Here is a 23,673-nt window from a genome sequence, read left to right on the forward strand (position 1 = left end):
ATGCTCTCAGCCTTTCCTAGCAGCCTCTCTCCACTGGTCTGGAACCTTTTAGGGCATTCCAAGCCCCCGCACCTCCCCCCACCCCAGGGCTGGCCTGCAGTCAAGCATCTTCACACTCTGTTGCTTCCATCTGGAACTCCCTTCCTCGATTCCTGATGCTGGCTGCCTCCGGGCCTGCTTGCTATTCCGGTGCCCAGAATCCCACAGAGCTCTGCCAGCAGAAGCCACGGGGAGCTGCAGCAGCTGATAAGGGTGGGCTTCCCTGGGGGCAGGATGCAAGGGCCAGAGGATCTGTGCAAGCGAGCTCTGACCATTTATCAAAGGGTACCTCACAGAAAGAGAAAAGATGAGCTACAGCTGAGAGGAGGAAGTTGGAATGCACATAATCAAGGAAGGAGAGTATCGAGAGCCAATAAAGATCAGCTCCAGGTCACCTTGGGATTCTAAGATACAGGATGAGATGGTTAGGTAGCATCACCAACTCAGTGGACATGAATCTGAGCAAACTCTGGGAGGTGGTGAAGGACAGGGAAGCCTGGTGAAGGACAGGGAAGCCTGGCGTACTGCAGTCCATGGGGTCATAGAGAATTGGACATGACTGAGCGATTGAATAACAACGTCACCTTGGGATTCTAATATCCTCTATGGCATTGACTCTCCCTGAGTCATGAGATTTTTGCCTGACATGCAGTCACATCCTTTCCAGAAACTCTGATTTTTCTTCTGCCGAAAGGGGAGGGAGTCTGAATACGACTAGGGGGACTGATAGCTGCATAGGTCAGGGATCCACCCAAGATTTAGATGTGTGTTGAGCACATCTCTGTCTTCCTCTGGACAGCTTGTATACCTTCCTGCCTCCAGGCAGACCTAGTGATGAATTCAGTTGAGGTTTTAGAAAACGTGATGCTGTTACTCAGCCATTAAAAAGAATGAAATAATGCCATTTGCAGCAACACGAATGGACCTAGAAATTGTCACACTGAGTGAAATATGTCAGACAGAGAAGGAGAAATATTCGTATGACAGCCCTTACATGTGGAGTCTAAAAAGAAATGATACAAATGGACTTACTTACAAAACAGAAAGAGACTCAGAGACTTAGAGAATGAACTTATGGTTGCTGGTGGGAGAGGGAGGAGGGTAAGATGGGGGGAAGGGACAGTTGGGGAGTTTGGGATGGACATGTGCACACTGCTATATTTAAAGTGGATAACTGAAAAGGACTTGCTGTATAGCACAGGGAACTCTGCCCAGTGTTATGTGGCAGCCTGGATGGGAGGGAAGTTTGGGGGAGGATGGATACCAGGTATATGTATGTCCCTTCGCTGCTCACCTGAACTATCATAACATTGTTTGGTAATCAGCTAAACCCAATACAAAATAAAAAGTAAAACAAAAAAGAAAGAAAGAAAACATGATGCTGGAAGGAAGTGAGAGAAGGGGCAGCAAGTGGAACCTGGCCCCAGAGACATCCACATGAAGACTCTTACATCAACTTGCCCAACGTCGACCGCAGGGCTTTCTCCTTCTGGCCACTCCTCCTTAACTTCTCAGTTTCAGTGTGGTCAGCATACTCTCCCTGCTGCCCTGCCTCACTCCAGGAGTCCTCCCTGCTCCTCCTCCTTGGACGTCTCTGCCATGGTGAACCCCCCATCCCCTCCCTGGTGGATGACTCTCCTCCTGCAGGCCCCTTGTCTGGGGATACGGGAGGCCTTTAGCCTCCCCTTCCATCAAGCTGATCTCATGATAGCAGAACCTACAATTACCCCCGTTACCAGTGAAGTCATGCCCACCTGCCTCTGCCTGGCTTCCCGGCATCTCCACATCCTGCCCCTGCCCCTCTGCTGCCTGATCATTTTTCATGGCTCCCTTCCATGGCTTCTCCCTGCTCAGCCTTGTCTTCTCCTCCTCTCCTTCAAACATGTTAGTCTGATTCTTCCCTCTGCACCCAGGTCTGAAGTGCCAGTTTTAGTTCTGCTCCAAACTACCAATTCTTTCCTTTTTAAAAAAAAAAAAAAATTTCTTTATTTGCCTGCACTGGGTCTTAGTTGCAGCCTGTGGATCTTTGCTGTGGCATGTGTACTCTTAATTGCTGTATGTGGGATCAAGTTCATTGACCGGGGATGAGACCCTGGCTTCCTGCATTGGGACCGCAGAGTCTCATCCCCTGGACCGTCAGGGAAGTCCCTCAAACTATCAGTTTTTCAAGGCCTCTCTTTTCTGTGAAGCGTACCTTATCGAGTCACCCTCTTTATGCCCTTACTGTCTCTGTGTTGATTATTTCCAACTTTGCACCAATTTGGCTATCTATTTTATATTACTAAGCGTTGTCTTTTCAACAACGTTGTAATTGTCTTGATGGTAAGGGTGCGGTAATACCTGTTTGAATCATCTCTCCGCTCCCAAGGCAAGGATGTGGGAATGAGGAAAATTAACATGTATCCAGGGCTTTTAGACATTATCTCATCAAATCTTTTCAATCCTGAGAATTGGATATTTTTTGTCTCTTATTTTATAGATGAGGAAACTGAAGCTCAGAGAAGTATTTTTATACTTGGAGCTGGTAAGTGGCTGAGTCAGGATTCAAAACCAGGGTTGCCTGATAACAAAGCATCTTCCATGACTCCGTGTCTCTGTTCTAAGGTGGGGCATAGAGCACTCAAAAATGCATGGAATCAGAAAAACCTTTCAACACATGAAGCTGATATGTGTTTAGAATCGTTGATGGCACTGAAACCATACATGTGTTTCTTTTAACTCCACCCTGAAAACTTAAATCCTAGATTGATCTATTCTAATGCTAATTTTTTTCAAAGAAGGTAGGAGCAAGTTTCATGATTGACATCTGTTTTAAAATGTCCTAATGATTTTTTTCAGAAGCATTTGTTGTTGTTTAGTCACTCAGTCATGTCCGACTCTTTGCAATCCCATGGACTGCAGCACACCAGGCTTCCCTGTCCTTCACTATCTTCTTGAGTTTGCTCAAATTCATGTCCATTGAGACAGTGATGGTATCTAACCATTTCAGCCTCTGCCGCCCTTTTGTCCTTTTGCCTTCTATCGTTTCCAGCATCAGGATCTTTTCCAGTGAGTTGGCTTTTTGCATCAGGTGGCCAAAGTATTGGAGCTTCAGTTTCAGTATCAGTCCTTCCAATGAACGTTCAGGGTTGATTTCCTTTAGAATTGACTGGTTTGATTTCCTTGCTGTCTGAGGGACTCTCAAGAGTCTTCTCCAACACCACAGTTCAAAAGCATCAATTCTTCGGCACTCAGCTTTCTATATGGTCCAACTCTCACATCCATACATGACTATTGGAAAAAGCATAGCTTTCACTTTTCACTTTGTTGGCAAAGTGATATCTTTGCTTTTTAATACACTGTCCAGGTTTGTCATAGCTTTCCTTCCAAGGAGCAGGCGTCTTTTAATTTCATGGCTGCAGTCACCATCCACAGTGATTTTGGAGCCCAAGAAAATAAAATCTGTCACTGCTTCCACTTTTTCCCCTTCTATTTGCCATGAAGTGATGGGGCTGGATGCTATGATCTTAGTTTTCAGAAGCATGGTTCTTCTAAAATTTTACTTAGAAATGGTCCAAGGATGTCTGATGTCATGTCTGAACTGAATAACCAGGGAGGAGGCTGTGATAGCTAGAAGTGTGTCTCTCAAGTCTGGTGCCACAGCAGAAAGCATTCCTGCCCTTGCATCCAATTAGATGGCAATCAAAGGAATAGAAAATTCTTGAGATAAAACTCAGTATATATAGTGTAAATACATATACTCTATCCAGGTTCCCAGATGTCAGAAATTCCCCCATGATCCCCTCATTGTATTAGATTGTGAAGATGTGTGAGATAAAGAGAGAGAGAGAGACAGAGAGAGAGAGAGCACTCAAGCATAGATGAGGAAGATATGTAAAGGAAAAAGGAAAAAAGGAAGAACAAGAAGAAAAGAGGAAGGCTGAAAAGCTCAGTAGAAAGTTTTCTCTACTAAATGGATGGAAAATGCATTTTGAATCTTCAGAACTGGAAGGGAAAGCAAATTTTGTTATAAGTTGCAACACTCTCCAAGCCTTTTCTCATGTCCCGACATGGTGAGGACACAGTCTGGTGCTTGGGGATTTAGGCTGAATGGTTATGGTCTATCAGCCTTGGCTACATCATGGCACAGAAAGGACAGTTCCTACCTTTACCAAAGATGCCACTGAGACTGGAGAAGCCTCACTCCTGGTATGTGCAGTAGCGGTGGTGAGCTGGGGGACGGCAAGCAGTTTGCTTTGGCTTTGCAGATCTCTCCTCGGCTCCTGGCTCCACTGTTGTTGTTGTTAGTCACTCAGTCGTGTCCGACTCTTTGTGACCCCATGGACTGTAGCCCACCAGGCTCCTCTGTCCATGGGATTCTCCGGGCAAGAATACTGGAGTGGGTTGCCATTCCCTTCTCCAGGGGATCTTCCTGACCCAGGGATCGAACTCAGGTCTCCTGCAAGGCAGGCAGATTCTTTACCATCTGAGCCATGAGGAAAGCCCCTGGCCCCTCTAAAGGAGATGTTTAGATATCCTCTTGGGGGTCTCTGAATGTGCCCACCTGGGGCGGTTTTGAGAGTTGAGCAAGACAGGTGCCTGCCACACAGTCAGCCCTAAACAAGTGCCAGTTACCTCTTCACCAGCATAGAAGGAGCAGTAGGAACCCTTATTATTTTTCTTTTTCCAAAGATTCTCTTTTTTAATATTTTGTTGTTGTTGTTGTGGACCATTTTTAAAGTCTTAATTGAATTTGTTACAATATTGCTTCTGTTTTGGTTTCTTGGCCTCAAGGCATGTAGCATCTTAGCTCCCTGATCAGGGATCAAATCCATACCTCCTGCCTTGGAAGGCGAAGTCTTAACCACTGGACTACCAGGGAAGTCGTGCCCTTGTTACTTCTGCAGGTTCATTTCCTACTTCTCTTCCCTTTATTCACCTCATGCCAGCCTCGAATACCAACCCCTACACGCTCCCCTACCCCACCTTGGAGAGTCGATGCCTGCCGTCCCCTCAGCTCAGGTCTTGCTGCCACCGTGTCTCCTCATGGCTGCAGGACTTCATTCAGGTCCCAGCTCAAAGTGACCTCTGCAGGGAGATCTTCCCATACCAGGTATCTAGAGCAGTGCCCCCCAGCACCCTCTGTCTCCTCCATATCGCCGTTTTGATAGCACTCTCGACCTCCGACTCTCCTGTCTCCTCTCGGAGGCACCAGCTTCACAAAGGCAGGGATTCTGTTTGCCTGGTTTTTTCATTTCATTCCCAGTGACTGTAACAGTCCCCAGCACATGATCTATATTCAATAAATATGTGTTAAATGGTTCATTAAACCAAAAATATTGGGAAGGTGGATTCTGCCTGGGCAAGGGTGAGGGGCACAGGGCCTTGCTGCCTGCAGCGGCATGTCTGGGCAAGTCAGTCCCCAGCGGAGCTTCAGCCTTCACTTGTCCCTTCCTCTGGGCGTCCTGAGGCAGGTTACGACTTGTACAGCCTGTGGGGTGACCGAGTGGGTGTGTGATATGGCTGGAGGAGAACTCTAACCCTCCTGGATTTCATGCCCAGATGCCCAGATTCAGGTGCCAGTCTTCCCACTAGTGTGCCAGCCACAATACTCAAGTGAGATAGCAACATTCCCACTGAGGCTGTGCTTCTTACCCAGAGCATGGGGCGTGTGTGTGTGTGTGGTGTGTGGTGTGGAGGGGGACTTGAGGACTCTGCTATAAATGTATCATCCTTTTTACCTAATTTCCTGGAAGCATGGTTGTTACAGGGTATCGGCCTTGGCTACATCGTGTCATAGAAAGTATGGTTCCCACCTTGAAGATGGCACTGTGACAGTAGAGAAGTCTCACTCTTGGTGGATTGGATGGGGGTGGTGAGCTCAGGATGGGAAGCAGATGGCCTTGGCTTTGCAGCTCTTTCCTCGGCTCCTGGACTCTTCAGAGGAGATGTTTAGATGCCCTACTAGGGGTTGCTGGATGGAGGTGCTGAATTGGAAACATCTTCTCAACAAAAATGAGCCCCTTGGCGCGTGAGTGCCTCACTTACAGTAGAAACTCCGTAGTAGGGGATGAAAATGCCATAAGAGGTGGGCTGGTGGAGAGGGTGCTGTGGTTAGGGTCTGGAGAACTGGATTCTAGTCCTGCTTTTCCAAGCATTCCCTGCCCTGCTCTAAGCCTCAGCGTCCTCTGAGGATGAGGCACCAGACTCCATTGGTGAGGTCCCTTCTCAGAGGCTTATGGGAATTAAAGTCTCAGGAGAAGAGCAGTCCCCTAGGGCTGCACACTGATTGGATGAAGCACAACCAGCTCCTTCCTGCCTCTCGCCAGGCCCCCTCCTCCTGCCCATAGAGAGAAAGTGGTCTCTTCTTCTCCCGCCAGGGACACCTGAATGGTCCCTGACATTCTCTGGCTCCCAGAGCTGGGTCTGAGGAGTCACAGCCCTGGGGACCATCATGAGGTTGTCCAAAGTCGTTACGGTGCGTGGGAAAGTAAAAGGAGACCAGAGACTGAAGCGATCTGTGCGGTGGGGGCTGGGAAGTAGACCAAAAAGAGAAACTGCACTTTCTTTTTCCAGGCCAAAGCAGATTGCTTCTTTATGGATATGATGCAACATTGCTCACCCTACAGATTCTTATCCCATCCACCCTTATGAGTGCCCTGATGTTATAATATAAACAGCTTGGTCTGGATGAACACCCTGAGAACTAATCTTGCCTGTTCTCCTCAGTAGCAGTTTTAAAACATGGTCCCCAAATTCTTTGACCCTCCTCTTTCTGAGAAGCAGGATCTGTCTCCCTTCCCCTTGAATCTGGCCTTGTGACTATTTGGCAAATGAATACAGTAGACGAGGCTCTGTGCCCATATCTGGGTCCAGGTCTTCAGAAACTGGCAGCTGCCACTTCCTGTCTCCTGGGACGCTGGTTCTTGGAAGCCAGCCACTGTGCCAATGGGAAGCCAAAGCAGTCTGTGAAGAGGAGAGACCCACGTGGGGAGGAACCGATGCTCTGAGCCCGTGGCCCAGGCTGAACACCCATTGCCAAGGTGCCCGCCCCGTGAGTGAGCCATCCTGGAGCCCCCAGTCCAGCCAGTCCAGCCAACAGTGTGGAGCAGCAGTCAGCTGCCCCCATCGGGCCCCGCCCAAATCGAGGGTACCGGAGCATGATAAAGCTTGTTGCTCTTACAGCCACTAAGTCATGGGGTGGTTTGCTGTCGGACAGTAGAACACTAGTGTTTCCCTGGTGCTGGGGAGCAAGCCCCTCAAATCCTTCCAGACAATCCCCCTTCCTTGCTTCTACTTTTTCAAAAAAACAGCTGCCACCCCAAGCATCCTGTCAACTCCCCTTTCTTTGGAAAAAAACTCAGCTCATCTTTCTAAGCGAAGATGGTGATTTGCAGGAATTTTATTCCTAGAAGCCCACGCTCCCACCCTTCTCATTTCACTACTCCCTCACAAGCCCCACATCCCACCTCCTCTAATTTTTTCTCTTCCATCCTTCCAGCAGATGCCTTATCCTCAGCCTCAAGTTCTTGCAATAACCCCAAGAGACTAAGGTGGGAATCTCCTCCGTGGTTCTGTGTGTGTGTGTGTGTGTGTGTGTGTGTGTGTGTGTGCGCGCGCGCGCGCACGCGCGCATATGTATTGGGAAGATTCCCTGGAGAAGGAAATGGCAACCCACTCCAGTATTCTTGCCTGGAAAATCCCAGAGATGGAGGAGCCTGGTGGGCTGCCATCTATGGGGTCGCACAGAGTCGGACACGACTGAAGCGACTTAGCAGCAGCAGCAGCATACATGATATCATTCAGTATTTGTCTTTCTTTGTCTGACTTATTTCCCCGAACATAATACCCTCCAAGTCCATCCATGTTGCTGCAAATGGTGGAATTTCATTATTCTTATGGCTGAGTAATATTCCATTGTATATGTATATGCCACATCTTCTTTATCGATTCATCTGTTGATGGATCTTTATGTTGCTTGCATATCTTGACTAGTGTAAGTCATACTTTTATGAACTTTGGGGTGCACCAGACCTAATTTTTAATGGCTAGATAATGTCCTAGCATAAATAAATAAATAAATACTATTATTTAATTTGTTCGGCCTTTACTTGACTTTTAGCTTATTTTATATATCCTATTATATGTATATCACAATTTAAGTGTCAAATGATTATATGCTTAAACATAAATCTCTAAATCTTTGAACCTTTTAGATCTTCAAATATTTTTACTTTGATTCCCAGAAGTCAAGTTCCAGGTAGAACACTATAAACATTGGCGCAGCTTCTGATATGCAGTACAAAAAGGTAGAAACCATCCCTTCTGAAATTTCTGCTTGGCTTCAGGAACTATCTTCTCACTGTTGAGCATCTCTTATTCTTTTATTCCCAAGAGAGGACCAGGGAGGGTGAACCCAAGGAAAGAAAAGACCAGGTGAAGATATGCGAGAAAGTATGTAGAAAAAACTACAGAGTTTTGGAACTCTGTTCTAAAGTATAGCAAGAAAAATTCTTTACCTTATTTTATGAATATTTGAATGGCTTGGAAGAGAGTTTTCTTGCCCAACTTGATATGAGGAAGGAAGAAAAGGGAACTAACAACAGACACATGGGTAGATGCCTTCCATCCGTTGCCTCATTTCATCCTTATGAGGATCCTGAGTTATTATTCCAATTTCATGGATTAAGAAACTGGGCTCTGGGGGGCTTCCCTGGTGGCTCATTGGTAAAGAATCTGCCTGCCAATGCAGGAGACACTCCCTGCCATTGCAGTTCAATCCTTGGTCCAGGAAGATCCCACATGCTGTGGAGCTACTGAGCCCTGGTGCTGAAACTACTGAACCCATGTGCTGCGACTCCTGAAGGCTGCACACCCTGGAACCCACACTCCACAATGAGAGAGGCCACTGCAGTGAGAAAGAAGCCTGCACACCACAATCAGAGACCAACTCCTGCTCCCTGCAGCTAGAGAAAAGCCCATGCAGCAACAAAGACCCAGCACAACCAAAAAAAAAAAAAAAGAAGCGGGGCTCTGGGAGGTTAGATAACCTGTGCGAATCAGACAGCTGGTAAGGGGACAGCCCGGATGTGAGCCCAGGGCTGCCCAGCTCCAGAGCCAGGCAACCGAACTGCCCATCTGGCCCATCATAGCAAGATAAGGAGAGGCCATGGCTTTGGCCCTCCCCTCCCCTCCCTTCTTCCCTGTTCCAATTCACTCTTTCTCCCTCAGAATAGAAGGGACTGAGATGAAGCCTTAAGGAACCCTTTCCAACTGTCATAAGATATAGGGCACCATCGCTCAGAAGTTACTGAACTTCTTTCCCTGCAAAATGTCTGCATCCCAGTGAAAGCCTCCTACCCACAGCCCTGCCTGGACAACCTCTGGAGGACTCTGCCAGGCAGGGAATTTCAGGAGTTGCTGGGGAGCCCCCTGTGGCTCTTCTGACCTGAATTCTTCCAGCACATGTTGTCTAGGAGCAAAGAGGGGAGGGAGGGCACTGCTGGCAGGGAAGCCACAGGGAGTCGGGCAGATCAAGGAGTATTAATAATGTGGCCACCGGCTGCTCGGCCTGCCCACAGGGTCTGTCTCAGGGGAGGGGCCCAGAGGGTAGCTGAGGGTAGAAGAGTGTGCGGGGCGCCTGAACCCTATGTTTAAACCCCGACATGCGCAGAAGGATTGCCCCTTAATCAGAGCTTTTGTCCAAACCTTTACTCTCCCCGCCAGTAAATTGCATCTCTTACCCTTTCAGATTTCCTTTGCAAAATTTGTCCTCCAGGGAGCCACCCCAGATGGACCCCATGTGGCTCTGTTTAGATGCCTCATTCCATTTGGGTAGTTTCATCTGGAGAAGGACATTCGAACTATTTAAAAACAGTAAGAATGAGTTCAGGCAGTAAAGAATCTGCCGGCTATGCAAGAGACTGCCTGCAATGCAGGAGACCCGAGTTCAATCCCTGGGTATGGAAGATCCTCTGGAGAAGGAAATGGCTATCCACTCCAGTATTCTTGCCTGGAAAATTCCATGGACAGAGGAACCTGGCAGGCTACAGTCCATGGGGTTGCAAGAGTTGTACACGACTTAGTGACTAAACCACCACCAAGAATGAGTTTAGTCCTAGGCCAGTCTTCACAGATGGCCAGCTCCGAAGGCAGGAGTCTACTCTCCGAGGACCCCTGGTGGGGCAAACATAAAGTCTTTAGTTACTGGACCTGAGGGAGGTATGAAGTTGCTGGGAGAGAGAGTACTGTGGCCTGAGACACTAGTGGGGCTCAGGGCATTGGCTGTTTACCAAGTGGTACATGACGTTTTCAATATTTTGAGAACTGATATGGCTGTACCTGTGTGTACAGGTATGGCTTAGATGGGAGACAATGAAACCCTGCCCATGGTTCCTTAGGGTCATTGCAAATGAGTCTTTCCTGACCCCTCATCCCCGTAGGTTCCTCCTCCTGTGCTTCTTCACCCAGAGCCCAACAACGGTTTCTGGAGTTATGTTCCTTCAGTTGCAACATTCCAGCTCATCAGAGATGAGCATGACATGGACCAGAGCTCCACAAGTGAGGATTCCTCCGCCTCAGTCTCCTCCATGGTGACTGCTCTCCCAGGTGCCTCCCTCATGGCAAGCACCCAACCAGGGTGCTTGGGAAAACATTTGGCTTGGGGTGGGTTAAATAAGTTTTAAATTCCCATCTGGAGATCTAAGTCAAGACCCACAATCCTCAAGGACAATGTGGCCAACCAGCTGGCTCTCCCTCACAGCAGATTCAGCTGGTTCTCTCTTTCTAGGTGGCAGGCACTGACCCGAAATTCCAGAAGGCAGGCTTCCGGTTCTGGCTTCAGAATCACCAGCTCCAGGTCCCCTGAGTGAGAAGTTCCTGTCTCTGGGCTTTGTTTCCCTCCTCCTCAAAACAGATCTGGAAAAGCTGATCTCCAAGCCTGTATAATCCACAAGAATAGGACTCCATGTCTCCCTTTCATTTGCTGCAGCAATGGAGCATCCATTATGGTTAAGGAAGTAGGCTGGGGAAGCAGATGGTCTGGGTTCAATGCTGGTTCAGTCGCTTTTATACCATAAGCCTTGGTAAAATAGGAGGGTACTTGGGTGGGTGAAATAACACCATAAAGTTTTTAGAACACTTGGTTCTTAGTAAACTCTCAATAAACATTGTCCATTTTTGCTGCTTCCAGTTAAATGTAGATTTCATCACGGCTGGGTCTCACCTCTCCTTTATTAACTGATACTCAAAGTGCCATGCTGCTAAGTCGCTTCAGTCGTGTCCGACTCTGTGCGACCCCATAGACGGCAGCCCACCAGGCTCCGCCGTCCCTGGGATTCTCCAGGCAAGAATACTGGAGTGGATTGCCATTTCCTTCTCCAGTGCATGAAAGGGAAAAGGGAAAGTGAAGTCGCTCAGTCGTGTCCGACTCTTAGCGACCCCATGGACTGTAGCCTACCAGGCTCCTCCGTCCATGGAATTTTCCAGGCAAGAGTACTGGAGTGGGGTGCCATTGCCTTCTCCGCAAAGTGCCATATTCTAAGCCAAAATTGATTAACCCTGTGAGCAGTTTACTACCAGGATGTCTGTCCTGTACTGAAGGAACAGAACTAACATGTGCTGAGGTTTTACTCTGGGCCAGACCCTGTACCAGACACTTAATAAAATAAACACTTTCTCATTTTGTCTTCTCAACAATGTCAAGAACTAAGGATTATTTCCCTCCACCCCATTTTATTTCTAAGGAAATGGAGTCTAAAAAAGATGAAAGCCACAGCACTAATAGCAATTATAGATTCAGACTCAGTTCTTGAGGGGCTCCAAGCCCACGTCAGGGGAAACAGAAGGAATCCCTCCGGAAAGACAATTCCACATCAGCCCAAGCTCTTCCCCGGGCAGAAAGCTGAACACCTGCCTGTAGAGAAGAAAGCTGTCTTGTTAGGGGTGGGGGGTGGGGAGGTGAGCATTTCCCCTAAAGCCAACTCGCTCTCTTTCCCGTGAGCCAGGCTGAAAGATCAAAAGCACCAAGGAAGATGAAAGAATCCAGTTGAAGTCCTCCACCCTGAGAAGAGGAAGAAAGAGAGAGACAGAGAAAGGAAAGAAAGAACAGAACGGGGGGGGGGGGGAGGAAACAATCGAAACAATGCTCGACAAATATTTTCTGTTAATAAATTCCATTTTGCCTCTAAAATGTTTGCCAACTATCTAAGCAGGAAAAATTTTTCACATACCAGGGCAAACCGTCGCCGAAACGCCTCTCCAGTTGGCCTGCCCGCAGCCCCTGTTTCCATAACCTCCCAGGAGGCAGCCTCTCACGGACTCCAGGAAGATTTAGGTGTTCGCTCGTCCCAGCTCGGGGAGATGGCACCGGGGAGCCCAGCAGGTCTTCGTGTGCCCCCAGCTCTCCTCTCCTCTCTCTTTCTTCCCTCTTTTCCTCTGTCTTCTGCCCTCTTCTTCTCTCATCTTCTCCATCTCCTCCCTTCCCTTCCTCTCTCTCACTCTCTGCACCACAGTGTGGAAAGCTTCTGCCTCACGGCTCTCCCACTTCCCTTCCAGGCTCATCTACCTTCTCCAGTAAGAACCATCTCTTTCCTGCCCCCTCTTCCCCTGGTCCTTCTTCTTCCCCTTCCTCCTCCCAAGCTTGGTTTTATTGGGTTTGGAGGGAGGAGGTTCTCAAACCCTTAGTCATCTTCTGACACCTTCATTGCTCTGCCTTCATCCTTTCATACGATTCAACAAATTTTACTGTGGGCCTACTGATGACTTCTGCTTTTGAAAAATTCAGCAGGCCTCCACATGAGGCTTGGAGAAAATTCTAGCTAGCACCATGAGCTTGTTAATTTTCTTTTACAGTAAGTCCCCTACATACAAATGAGTTCCATTCTGAGAGTGTGCTGTTAAGTCCAGTAACATTAGCCTAGGTATCCAACAAACAGAGTTGGTGATCTAGTACTGTACTGTGATAGGTTTATAATACTTTTCACACAAATGATACATAAAAAACAAACACACAAAATAGGAAACACTTTAAGTATTACAGTCCAGTACCTCGACGAGTACAGTAGTACAGTACAACAGCTGCCACACAGGGACTGGCGTCAAGTGAACAGGCAACATGAGTGACTGACTGGAGGAAGGAGAAGAGGTGAGAGATGGTAGAGCTGAAGAATCGTCAGCAACAGAAGATGGAGGGCAAGATGCAATTTCACTCCCACATGATTACATTGATGGCATGGGTTCTGGTTCCTTGCTGGATTCAATTCTGTCTGCCGTTTTGCTTCTGGACATGCTGGGCTTGAAATAAAGACACTGTACTACTGTAATTTATACAGTACTATACAGTGAAGTACACAAAAGCACAACCACTTGTAGAGAATGCATGCACGTGACAAAGCATGTCAGACACGTGAACTAACTTACATGATTGGACATGTGAATGCATGTATGCATCTTTGAAAGTTTACAACTTGTAGGCTCATATGTAGGGGACTTACTGTATTGAATTTGCTTAGGGATGAGATTTCTTGAAGATCCTATGGGTAGATTTGTGCCAAAACATACCGCTCAGGGACTCCTGAAACCATCTGGGGAATATCTGAATGAAAACAGAAGACATTTGTCAACATCACTCTGCCAAGCTGGGGAGCAAATGTGGATCTAGTTAAAACTGTAATGAGGCCAGAGGGTTGATTATCCTTTCCCCTGATGGACCATCTTTCTATCTTTGGCTCAACTTTTCTCTTCCTGGAATAGAGAGTCTGGCGTCCACAGCATTGTTCTCACTCTGGCCAGCTAGGAGAATGGCATCTTACCAGCTCCTTGTCTCAGAAGGAAATATGTTCACTCTCCTTCAGTCTGACCTTGGTGTTGAGTTTCCCTTATTTTCCCTCTAGTGTACTTTGGAGACTTTTTTAGGGAGCCTGATGGCTTCTGATTTGATTAGGTCATAAAAACGGGGCCTTTGGGTAAGCAGGACCTTTCTGAGGCCAACGTACCCAAGGACTAGTCTCTATTTAGAATAATTCTTCCTTCTCCTCTTCCTTCCTTGAGCAACTATTTACCGACACTACAACCTAAGACACAGTGATAAGTAAGACAAATTCCTGTCTTGCTTGAACTTATGGTCTGGTGGAAGAGATAATGCAAGACATCAATATGGGTCAGTTAGTGTAGTGTAGCAAGTGTAGCAAGAGCCATCTTTAATCTTTCTGATACCATCTTTTGTCCCCTGCAATGAAAAGATTCATTTTAGGGACTTCCTTTGTGATCCAGTAGCTAAGACTCCACACTCCCAATGCAGGGGACCTAGGTTTGATCCCTGGTCAGGGAAATAGATATTGCATACAACTAAGAGTTCACATCTGTGACTAAACCCCAGTGCAGCCAAATAAATAAATAATTATAAAAGCTTCGTTTTAACATCAGACTTTTTACCCTGCAATTCTACTGCTAGATTTATTCTTATTTATGTGTGAAATACCACTTGCATATGATTATTTGTCATGGAATTGTTTATAATAGCAAATAATTAGAAATATCCCCGAAGTCCATCAGGAGAGTGTTGGTTAAATACACTATGACATATCCATAGAAAGGAATTCTATCCAGCAGTTAAAAAAAAAACAAAACAATCCCACCTCCAACCAAACCAAACAAACAAAAACAACAGAAAAAGCAATGAGAAAGCTCTTTTTTATACAGATATTAACTAATCTTCAAGAGACAACGTTAAGAAAAAAATGCAAGGTAAAGAGCAGGAAGTTTAGTGAGTTATCATTTTTAGTGAGTTATCATAAAGAAAAGAAGTTTCTTGAGTTATCATAGAAGTTTAGTTATCTTCATAGAAGTTTAGATAACTTCCTTGAGTTATCAAAGGAAGTTTAGTGAGTTATTGTAAAGAAAAGGAAAACAGTATGTGTACACATGTGTATTTGGTTGACTGTGTACAGAATATCTCTGGAAGGCTATAAGAGAGGGGAGCTATTTGGCTGTGGGATAGAAGCTGAAAGGAAACTTTTCACTGTATCCCCATTGGTACTTCCAGACTTTAAAGTCTGGGGATACAGTACATCTACTATTTAAACTTTACTTTTAAAAAAGAACAGTAAAGGGAGGTGGGCAAACAGAAGCATTGTGTGTGCTCAGTCACTCAGTCGTGTCCGATTCTTTGGGACCCCATGGACTGCAGCCCACCAGGCTCCTCTGTCCATGGGATTTTCCAGGCAAGAGTACTGGGTGGAGGTGGGGTTTGCCATTTCCTTCTCCAGGGGATCTTCCTGGCCCAGGGATCGAATTCTCCCGTGTCTCCTGCATTGGTAGGTGGATTCGTTACCTCTCAGCCATGGAAGCATGAATGCCTTTTTAAGGCAGGCATGGTGCTTTATGCATTATTGGCATGAGGAGATAGATGCAGGTTTAATATTGCCAGATCTTCCAGTTTTTTCATTGCTCTGACCTTTTTTTAGTAAACTGTCTTTCAGTACACATAGATAGATCTGCCCCATTGTTTTTAATGCTTTCACTGTAAATATTTCATAATGCTGTCCTTGCCAATAATCATATCTGATGACTCTAACAGTGAAATTGATTACATCATTTGGTTAGAGTTATGGTGTGGCAGTAGACATATTATTGTTCCAGTGGGAGCACTCTTGGCGTGATGAGCATCCCTAGATCCTTCAGCCTCACAGAGGATTGTGTAACTCCCCTTGGTGGCTGGTCACAGGTAGAACAGACAGCTCTTCCTCCTTCCATCTCATCTGAATCTCTTCTGTAAACATTGTAAGGTGTTTACATCTTGTAAACATTGTAAGAAATGTTTGTAAAATACGAGTTGGTAGGCTTTCCTGATATAATGTATTGGATGGAACAGTTAGTCCTGGTTCTACCTGATGGTATGATATTAGAAAAAAAAAAACAACTCTTAGTTTTCCAGGATCATACTGTTTCTTTTCTCATAATGGCATCCAGAGCTGCTCTTAAGTCTCTCTCAGGACTATCGCAAGGCTCAGGGAGACCCCACAGATGAGAGCCATTTGGGTATCTAGGAAAAGACACTATGGGAATCCAGGAAGTTGTTTTCATAGTTCAGTTCAGTTCAGTTCAGTTGCTCAGTCGTGTCCGACTCTCTGCGACCCCATGAACTGCAGCACGCCAGGCCTCTCTGTCCATCACCAACTCCCTGAGTCCACCCAAACCCATGTCCATCGAGTCAGTGATGCCATCCAACCGTCTCATTCTCTGTCATCCCCTTCTCCTCCTGCTGTCAATCTTTCCCAGCATCAGGGTCTTTTCAAATGAGTCAGCTCTTCGCATCAGGTGGCCAAAGTATTGGAATTTCAGCTTCAACATCAGTCCTTCCAATGAACACCCAGGACTGATCTCCTTTAGGATGGACTGGTTGGATCTCCTTGCTGTCCAAGGGACTCTCAAGAGTATTCTCCCACATCACAGTTCAAAAGCATCAGTTCTTCGGTGCTCAGCTATCTTTGTAGTCCAACTCTCACATCCATACATGACCACTGGAAAAACCATAGCCTTGACTAGACAGACCTTTGTTGAAAAAGTAATGTCTCTGCTTTTTAATATACTGTCTAGGTTGGTCATAACTTTCCTTCCAAGGAATAAGCGTCTTTTAATTTCATGGCTGCAATCACCATCTGCAGTGATTTTGGAGCCCCCAAAAATAAAGTCAGCCACTGTTTCCAATGTTTTCCCATCTATTTGCGATGAAGTGATGGGACCGGATGCCACGATCTTAGTTTTCTGAATGTTGAGCTTTAAGCCAACTTTTTCACTGTCCTCTTTCACTTTCATCAAGAGGCTCTTTAGTTCTTCTTCACTTTCTGCCATAAGGGTGGTGTCATCTGCATATCTGAGGTTATTGATATTTCTCCCAGCAATCTTGATTCCAGCTTGAGCTTTCTCCAGCCCAGCGTTTCTCATGATGTACTCTGCATATAAATTAAATAAGCAGGGTGACAATATACAGCCTTGACATTCTCCTTTTCCTGTTTGGAACCAATCTGTTGTTCCGTGTCCAGTTCTAACTGTTGCTTCCTGACCTGCATACAGGTTTCTCAAGAGGCAGGTTTTCATAGTTAGGGACGCTTAAAGAGCCCATTTGAGTGTACTTTCTCTGTATGAGTCCCCACATGGTCATCTCAGCAACCCTCTCAGGTGGGTATTACTATTGCCAGTTTAGGTGGGAAACTGAACTCAGAAAATTTTAAAACTTGCAGAAAACCTTTCCAGTTCTTCCAATTTTTAAGAGAAACTGGAAAGAATAATTGAATTTGAGGAATCTCCCATCAATTTAAAAAAGCAAAACAAAAGCAAGTGCTCAATCATGTCTGATTCTTCATGACCCCATGGACTATATCCTGCCAGGATCTTCTGTCCATGGGATTTTTCCAGGCAAGAATACTGAAGTGGGTTGTCATTTCCTCCTCCAGGGGATCTTCCCAACCCAGGGAATGAGCCCAGGTCTCTTGCATCTGCTGCACTGACAGGTAAATTCTTTACTACTAGTGCCACCTGAGAAACCCCTCCACCAGTTAAGAAATGTTGGTTAAAAAAAGAAAAAAAAAAAACCCAGACAGATTAAATGAGTCCAGTCTATGACCAGTGTCCAGCCTGAGCCCATCAGTGTGGGGTCTTGGGGTAGGGACTCCAGGATCCCTTAGGAAGCTATCGTCTTTATTTGGGAGAGAGGTGATGAGGGCTGCCTAGGGCAGGGGCAGCAAGTTGGCAGAGCAGGGACAGATAGAGTAGAGCCCAAACGTGTGGGAATGGGGGAGGGAAAGGCAACATGATCTGCTGACCGTTGGCTCTGGGAATAAAGGAGAAAGATAGGTGGCAAGAGACCTTGGATTTTCAAGCCTGTGTAGTTTGTAAAATGGAGTGATGTGTAGACAAAATGGAAGGAAAATGACTCTGAAATCTGGGAGAGCTGGGTTCTCATCCCTTCTCCACCATTTGGGGTAAAATTTGGGTTTTCTTATCATTAAACATAGGTACCTTAGAGGTGGGTACTAAGTCGCAAGACTCAAGTGAACCGCTTATGGTGCTCAAAATATTAGTTGTTACACACATTTGCCTTCATTTTCTCTGCTTCCGTATTTCTTCTGGTCTGTGTGGGCCTGGTGGAGCTGACTCAAGAGGGTGTCATAGGAAGATCAGGTCTGAGAACGACGGATGAACCACACTCTACTGACACTGGTAATAATTTCAGGGTGGTCACATGATCAAATCCAGGCCAGTTAGAGCCAGTGAAAACCAGTCCTGGCACTTCCATTGGAACTGGACTGGAGGTGAGGTGAGGGCTTGACTGCTGGACTATCTTTTGACCCCAGAGGAGAACAGGAGCCAGAATTAGCAGAGCTGAGAGACGGATGAGGTGAGAGAAGTTGGGGTCTGCGGAAATACTTTATGTCTCTTCCTCATGCCTCAGCTCCATGCAGCACTTTTCAGCTCACACCTGAACCAACACCTTCCCTTTTGTCTTCAATAAATACATCTGAACAAACAAATAAACAAACACAAGTGTCCATGTACAGAGGACAGGAAGCTGCTAGGCAGACCCCTTGACATTTGATGTCATAGTGTCTTGGAACCCACTGGCCTCCTAATTCCCAGGAGGTTTGTTGCAGGGAGTGGGAGCAGTTGATGACTGCTGAGAGTCTCCATTCTTGCCAACACACCAACAATGGCATCGCAAGAGGCTTGCAGATTAGTGAAAACTGAGACACACATTCAACTGTGAGTCAGAGGTGACACAAAGGAGGTGAAGAGAGTGCAGACAGACAGACAGAGCGGGAGTGAGACATGAGAGGGAGACAGGAGCAGTCTTGCTCTTTCTAGATTCCTGTGCAGGGATGCTCTGGGGGGAGGCCTGGGATTCTCTGGGCCTGAAGCATGCAGATCACCTGTGGAGCACCCATGCCCCTCGTCATGTAGGCCCTGTGAGCCCTAAAACAACACTGCCTGAGATATGACTCCCTCAGAGAGAAATTAAAGGGTGGAGGCAGGAGAAGGTGAGACCTGAAATGTCCCCTGAGTGACAACCTGGTAAAGGGTGTGTTACATGGGTGTGAATGTCTGTCTTCCATATGAACAGTCAGGGTGGGGTCCACCTTCTGTTTATCTCAGTAACCTGCAGAGGAACCCAGATAGTGCCGGGTGTGTAGGCGTTCCACGCAGAAACAAACTGGGAGACTTCAGTAAACACCGTCTTCTCAGGTGGCTCAGTGGTAAAGAATCTGCCTGCCAATGCAGAAGATGCAGGTTTGATCCCTGGGTTGAGAAGATCCCCTGGAGGAGGAAATGACAACCCATCCCAGTATTCTTGCCTGGGAAATTCCCATGGACAGAGGAGCCTTGTGGGCTACAGTCCATGGGGTTGCAAAAGACTCAGTCATGAATTAGCGACTAAACAATAACAACAAAAACCTCTTCCCAGAGGAGGAGCTAAGCAAGGAGGTAAAACTCAGGGCTGAGTTCCTGGGGCAAGTCCTGGTATAAAGAACAGTGTGTGGACTGAGGTCCTTTGGAGAAACGTCAGTGGGCTGGGAGTGCTGACAGGGGCTAGAGGTTAGCTTCTCTGACGTGGGATCTCTTGCCAGCTTTCACTAGAACTGCAGACACAAGGGAACAAGCCTACAGGTCAAATGGTCATGTTTGGAGGAGGAACATAGTGAGACCTTACTGGCATTTCACTCCAGCTTCCTTGCCTTCCAGCACCAACAAGCATGAACGTTTTGTCTGAGCCCTTTACATCATTGTCTGGACTATCACACTTGAGAATGATTCCTGCATCACAGCCTTTAAATGGTCTGCCCTCACTCCCCTCCCAGTGAGGTGCCTGGACAGCAGTCCTTGTATCACAGTGGGATACGATGCGGTGAGCTGGAATGAGTGGCTGTTCCATACCTCAGACCTACTTTGGGCTAAAAAAAAAGAAAGCAAGAAATCGCATTTCCTTCTAAAAGAATGGGGGGAAAATGGCTGTGGGATATCAGGGTGGGAAGATTTAAAGTCTTCCAGGGAAAATTAACTCCTGTGCTCTAGCCCTCACATTATCCTTGATTAGCAGGTGGCTCTTGAGCAATTCAAATCAATGTATCTATCCATTCAACACTGAGCGATGGCCCTGTATCAAGTTCCATGGTTTGCACTGGGGACATGAAGCTGACTATGGAATATTTTCTACCTGTACAGACTATATGGGAAGACAGAGCAGCCATCATGGCAATTACTTATATCACAAGGTGGTGCTTGTGGGGTGGGAGAGACCCAGATGCCATGGAGCCCAGCAGAGGGTCAGCTTCTGTGGGCTTGCTTTGTCATCTGTATGTTCAGTATGTGATCCTACATCATAAAGGGAAGGGACGGGGGCTTTGATGTGCCTGTCATGGTCTCATCTTCAGAAGGAGTATAGACCTAGTGCAAATTCTGAGCAGTATCTCAAACTCCAGTGATCATTAGAATGAGAGCCTGATGGAGAGATTATTATTTTTTTTTTTGAGAGATTATTTTTAAAAGGCAGATTCTTAGGCCCAACCCTTAATGTTCTGACTCAGTAGGTTTGTGGAAGGGTCTCAAAGTCTGCATTTTTAAGAAGTATCTTGGATTTATTCTGACGCAGATCGTCTATGGTCCAAGTCTTGTCTCTAAAGTCTGTGATGACTCTGATGGACTATAATTTCCCCAAATCTGAGTTATTTACTTTGAGCGAGCAGAAGTGCCAGTGATAGAGCTTGGATTTTAGCTTCTCCCTCAAGATACAGGCTTCAACTTAGTGAGACTAGCTGATAAAAATCGCCAAGCTGCCTGTCTGCTTAACAGAAAGCACGTCAATTCATGCAGTTATTCTTCACTTAGTTTGGGGAGAAAGTGTGAAAATAAAATATGGAGTCTATTTTCCCATTACAAAAACACCTACACGTCCTAAATCAGAAAGTGGTGTAGAGTTATTGATGAAGAACATAGGCTCTGAAGCAGGTTGCCTAAGTTTCAATCTGAGCTTCCTCACTTACTAGGCACGAGACCTTGGGCATGTTACTTGGCTTCTCTGTGCCTCAATTTTCTTACATGAAAGTGAAACTGATAAAGCAGTACCTACCTCAAGAGGTAGTACTGCAGTTAAATAAGTTAATATGTGTGAGCACTTAGCATGGTGTGTGGTGCTTACATACAAGAAATACTACCTGTTAATTAACAAGGCTGAGTGTACAAAAAGCCTCCAGGAGCCAGAAACCAAGAAGGAACTGAAAGTTAGAAAAGTAAGCACATGAACTGTCCTTTGCAGTTACCATGGGGGTGAAGGAGTGATGCTGGTGTGAGAGCCAGTTTTATTTACACAAGGGTTTGGGTTTTCATACTGTTCAGGGATAAGAAACAAGATCCTGAGCCTCTGGGAAGTGGAGTGTTGGCAAGACTTCCACATAAAGCAAAATCGTGGAAGGACGCCATCCTTTAAACAATTGTAGACCAGAAATAGTCAATCTCTAGCATTTAAAAAGATGGGAAGAAAGCTTGTTTATGTTGAACTGAGCTCTAGGTCAGGAGGGGAAAATGTCTCCCCTAAGAATTCAAAACCACTGGCATGAGCCTTTAGTGGGTTTGGGGTTTGAATAAATAGTTCCTGTACAACCTAGAAACCCCTGGGCTAGGAAATAACATAAATTTTGGTCTGGGCCAATGATACTATGTTAGAAGCAAACACTTTGATGATACCAATTTCTTTAGATTAAATCCCTACTGAAGATGAGCTCACAATCTGAAATCACACAACACACAAGGAAAAATCATGAACCAGAATCCACAGATCCAACAAACAATAGGGCTTGACTTCCCAGAACCTTAGATTACAGAATCATCCTAGGAGATCACAAGCTAACATGCTATTAAAATGACTAATATCATAAAGTAAGGTTTCAAAATCATAATACATATCTAGGAAGTGAACAAAATAAGGCAGACCTAAAAAATAAAGCAAATATACATACATTTATATTAAGATATCATATATATATATTAGGATAGGTATAAAATTGCAAACAGTAAATATCTAGAAAGAATGACTCTGTTAATGACAGGTGGGTCAGTAACAGGATGTGAGAAGAGACTAGATTTCTGTAGCTTTTAAATTATTTACAACAAGGAAAATTATATATTCCTTGTTCAGTTAAAAATAAAAGCATTGAACCATTAATTAAAAAATAAAACAAATGATACTTTTCTTAAAAATTAAAAAAATACTCATTAAAATTACAAACTCAGTGAACAAACTAAACAGTAGATTAGACATAGCTGAAGAAAGAAGGACTAAATTTAGAGGTAAACCTAGGAAATTGTCCAGAGGGAGCCCAGAGATGGAAACTATGAAATGGATATTAGGAGATACAGAGAAGAAAACGAGAGTCTCCCATATATCTAATACAAGTTCCAGAATATAAAATGAGAGAATGGGGTAAGGCCAAGTGTGAAGGGAAGATGCCTGAGAATTGATGAAAGATAAGGATGTTGCTGTGAAAATGCTGCACTCGATATGCCAGCAAATCTGGAAAACTCAGCAGTGGCCACAGGACTGGAAAAGGTCAGTTTTCATTCCAATCCCAAAGAAAGGCAATGCCAAAGAATGCTCAAACTACCGCACAATTGCACTCATCTCACATGCTAGTAAAGTAATGCTCAAAATTCTCCAAGCCAGGCTTCAGCAATACGTGAACCATGAACTTCCAGATGTTCAAGCTGGTTTTAGAAAAGGCAGAGGAACCAGAGATCAAATTGCCAATGTCTGCTGGATCATCGAAAAAGCAAGAGAATTCCAGAAAAACATCAATTTCTGCTTTATTGACTATGCCAAAGCCTTTGACTGTGTGGATCACAATAAACTGTGGAAAATTCTGAAAGAGATGGGAATACCAGACCATCTGACCTGTCTCTTGAGAAACCTGTATGCGGGTCAGGAAGCAACAGTTAGAACTGGACATGGAACAACAGACTGGTTCCAAATAGGAAAAGGAGTACATCAAGGCTGTATATTGTCACCCTGCTTATTTAACTTCTATGCAGAGTACATCATGAGAAACACTGGGCTGGAAGAAACACAAGCTGGAATCAAGATTGCCGGGAGAAATATCAATAACCTCAGATATGCAGATGACACCACCCTTATGGCAGAAAGTGAAGAGGAACTAAAGAGCCTCTTGATGAAAGTGAAAGAGGACAGTGAAAAAGTTGGCTTAAAGCTCAACATTCAGAAAACTAACATCATGGCATGTGGTCCCATCACTTCATGGGAAATAGATGGGGAAACAGTGGAAAGAGTGGCTGACTTTATTTTTCTGGGCTCCAAAATCACTGCAGATGGTGATTGCAGCCATGAAATTAAAAGACGCTTATTCCTTGGAAGGAAGGTTATGACCAACCTAGATAGCATATTTAAAAGCAGAGACGTTACTTTGCCAACAAAGGTCCGTCTAGTCAAGGCTATGGTTTTTCCAGTGGTCATGTATGGATGTGAGAGTTGGACGGTGAAGAAAGCTGAGCACCGAAGAATTGATGCTTTTGAACTGTGGTGTTGGAGAAGACTCTTGAGAGTCCCTTGGACTGCAAGGAGATCCAACCAGTCCATCCTAAAGGAGATCAGTC

At 45.6% G+C, this 23,673-nt stretch overlaps 1 long non-coding RNA gene across 1 annotated transcript in view; it reads right to left on the bottom strand.

Annotated features, from left to right (window-relative positions):
• LOC145541545 (uncharacterized) overlaps window positions 1–11,223 on the bottom strand; it is a 21,044-nt gene extending 9,821 nt beyond the window's left edge. Inside the window, exon 1 of the long non-coding RNA XR_014079101.1 lies at window positions 2,946–11,223. This is a non-coding gene — a long non-coding RNA (uncharacterized LOC145541545). The remainder of the gene's footprint in view (window positions 1–2,945) is intronic.
• Between the last annotated feature and the right edge of the window lie 12,450 nt (window positions 11,224–23,673).

Source organism: Giraffa tippelskirchi, chromosome 3 (genome assembly GCF_054371585.1).
Source record: "Giraffa tippelskirchi isolate mGirTip1 chromosome 3, T2T-mGirTip1v1.2.pri, whole genome shotgun sequence".
Classification (NCBI taxonomy): domain Eukaryota; kingdom Metazoa; phylum Chordata; class Mammalia; order Artiodactyla; family Giraffidae; genus Giraffa; species Giraffa tippelskirchi.